Here is a 3,522-nt window from a genome sequence, read left to right on the forward strand (position 1 = left end):
TCGGTGGGCGTAACGTTTCAGGCGTGCAAAATGAAAAGACTCTTGAGGCCTGTTGTACACTCGTGTGCCTAGGGCTCATACTGTCCTGAGCACTGAACATTTCGCTGAGAGTAGATCTCGTGTTCCGGGTCACCAACTGTGTGACTCTGAATATGTCATTTCAGCACTCGTAAGCTTCCCTTTTTGATGTCGAAAATAAGGATACTAACAGTACGTTCGACCTATCTAATCAGGATTTTTAAGTTCATAATGTTAACAAATACAAACGCTATGTACTAACTGTAAAACGCTATCTTCCTTTATGCCTACGACCTTTACTGTTGCCATTAGCTGACTGTGTTTTCCAGATCCTCCAACGTGGGAAAGTGAATCTGCTTTCCTCAGACCGTACCCAGCCTCCCCCGGGTCTCTTCGCCTTCCAGCAGGTTCCTGGGCTCGTTTCTACCCCCTCCGCACGCCCGGCGTCGCACGCAGGTGGTCCAGCAGACCCTGCTTGCCATTAAACCTTTTCAATTTCTCAACTCGTATATTTTTTTCCCATTAATTTGTTTCCTCTTAGAATCTTTAAAAATCCTTACCCTTCCTACCTCCATCCCTATTCCCAGTTGCCCTCACCTTACTGTATAACCGACCTGTGGAGGTGGCTGGAGCTCACCTTTGCGTTTCTGTGCTGCATGGGGTTTTCAGGCAAACGGTACCACTGGATGCACATAAGCAGCAAACGAGTTAGAGTCTGATATCTAAAGGTCTTCTACGAGGAAAATGTGAGTTAGGTGTCAGAGCTGTGCGGGAGACACCAGGACGTGACATGCACAGGGAGTAAACTTATCTTGATGATCGTTATTTTGTTTATCTTTCCTCTTTCAAAATATTTTTATTTTTAGTGCATACATTTTTTGCATCTACCCGAATTTTAGTGCTATTGGGTTAGCTTTACAGTTTGTAGACACTCCATCCATGTCATATATATATAATTTACACACACACGCACACACACACATGCACACACAAGCACATATATAATTTTCCCTCTATAACTCTTTGTTTGTCTCCTCTCCTCTGGCTAACATTGGGTTGTATTCTTTGTATTTTTGCCAAAGGGAAAGTACAACGGTCCCTATGTTTTCACCTGTCTGCCAATCCATCTATTTGTTGATATCTTGCCTTCTTCAAAAAAGGAGTAGGGAGATAATTTTTACACACACACACACACACACACACACACACACACACACACATACACAAATTTAAAAAAGCTCGTTACAGTTTATACTCTGAGCAGTTAAAATAAATATAAAAGAGAGCTCGGAAATCATATGGAAAGTGAGGGCTAAGAAGATACGAGAAGTTAGCAGAGAATCACTGTGAATGAGCTAAAATGTTCTGTTTCTCGTCACCAAGGAAAACAGAGAAATGAGGTGATATTGTATATGGTTTGGTCTGATAAAAGAAACCACACTGACTTGTCAGACCATTTTTCCCAATTTTACATTATGTGAGGAAAACTATGTAGACTCTTATACTGAGGACATAAAATAACATAAACAATGTCCTCAGAACTATTTTTCCAGAAAAAAACATACTTTCCAAATGATGTTTATCATCTTGTCATAACATTCTAAAAATAATCTCACAGAACAAAGACAGACAGAATGGGAAGAAACCACACTGTTTTTGAAACGAGATTGTCTGTATATTTTTATTCTTTTCACTTTTCTGTACTTTCCAAATTGTCTACGATGAGTGCGAATTACTTATATAAAGAAAAGATAAACTTTACTTAACAATAATAAACAAATGTACTTGGCGAAGGCATTTTTTTATACCAATCTTGATGAAAACTGGAAGCGTGGTCATGAAAGCGTTTCTGGGCTAAATTCATACAAACCAAGCCGTTTACATTCCTGTATCTAACAAGGATGCCAAACTTCCTTCCTTAGACTTTTTCTCAAATACCACTTATCCCAACTGCATTTCTGACATGGGTTAAGTAGCAACCAATCCGAGGTTTAACTCTCAGCTTATTATTTAAAAGCACAGATCCTCTCTCAGGAGAAAAGGTCACCGACATATGTACTATAGACCTTAGACGGTGACGAAGCAATGTCGCCATGATGCCGTGAAATCTGAGAGTGGCCGATTTCTGTGACTTTCCGCACTGGGGTGGCCCCATCGCCGTGACGCAGTGAGCCACGAGGAAGGAAACTTCTCAAAGCCACGCTTTTGTTTTAATTGTCCCCAAAGCCGGGATGAATACTCAGTTGAGTCTCCAAGCTCTGCACCAAGAAGCTTAGAAAAACTTTTTTGGCCTGGATATTATAAAGGAGGACAATGTGCCCTTTCAGCTGAGGGTTTGCCCACTTGTTAACAATTCTGCAAAAAAAAAAAAAGTTTTGTCTCAAGGAAACAGATGCTATCGGTTACCTGTAAATTTCAATTATCCTGCTCTGTTAAGAGTCATCGATGGTAGCCCACACGATCGGATCCAGTTACAGACAAGCCGTTAACCGTGAGCATTAATATGACATTACTTTGGCATTTGATATACTCTTCACAAACCTCTCTGGATACACACGATTTGACGGATCTCAGGAGAATTATACTGAGTCGAAAAGCCAATCTCCAAAGGATACCGACCGTATGATTCCATTACATGATGTTATCAAAACGACAAACTGACGGTGACGGAGAATACATTAGCAGTTGCCAGTTGTGGAGGGTAAGGGATGGTGGGGGAGGGGGTTGTGGGCACGTTTGTGGTGATGGGACAGTTCTGTGTCTTGATCGTGGTGGTGATTATGAGAATCTACTCATGATACAATTACACGGAACCACACACACACACACACACACACACACACACACACCACGAGAACATGCACTCTTAGTGAAATCTGAATAAAGACTGGATTGTACCAACGTCAATTTCTTGCTTCTGATATCATGCCGTAGTTATATAAGATGGAAGCCCTATGGGAAATGGGTGGGGGTTTCCAGGACCCTTGCACTATTTTGCAAATTACTGTGAATCCAGAATCATTTCAAAATCAAAGATTTTAAAAAACAAGAAAATCTCCATTGGAAGCCCAGAAAACCTCAGTCAAGTTGAGTTAGACGTTTTTCACCATCTTTCATTGAGAATCTTTTCCCAGGTGCTAAAAATGCTAATCTCAGGCGCACGGCTCCCTTGGGAGACCCTGGTTCCCACACCTCAGAGCCGAGTATTGACCAAGCACCTGGAGAGGTGGGGATACCTAGTACCCAGAGGCCACACCCAGGAAGTCATCACAGTACCCTCCTAGCTGATTTTTTCTGTTGTTGGTTCCTTTCAACTGCTACTTATTTCATGCAAACCTACAAAATAGCCTGCTTTTTATCAACCAAATGCAGCTCTTCCAAAGATCCAGCTCGTTTGCAGGTCGAAAGGCCTCCCTGGTACATAATCACAGATTGCCTATTTGATCAAGAATTAACCTAGCTCTTCCACTTATACTGCAATCACGTCCACCTGGTGTGACGCCG

The sequence above is a fragment of the Pteropus vampyrus genome, unplaced genomic scaffold (assembly GCF_000151845.1).
Source record: "Pteropus vampyrus isolate Shadow unplaced genomic scaffold, Pvam_2.0 Scaffold49, whole genome shotgun sequence".
NCBI classification, from domain to species: Eukaryota; Metazoa; Chordata; class Mammalia; order Chiroptera; family Pteropodidae; genus Pteropus; species Pteropus vampyrus.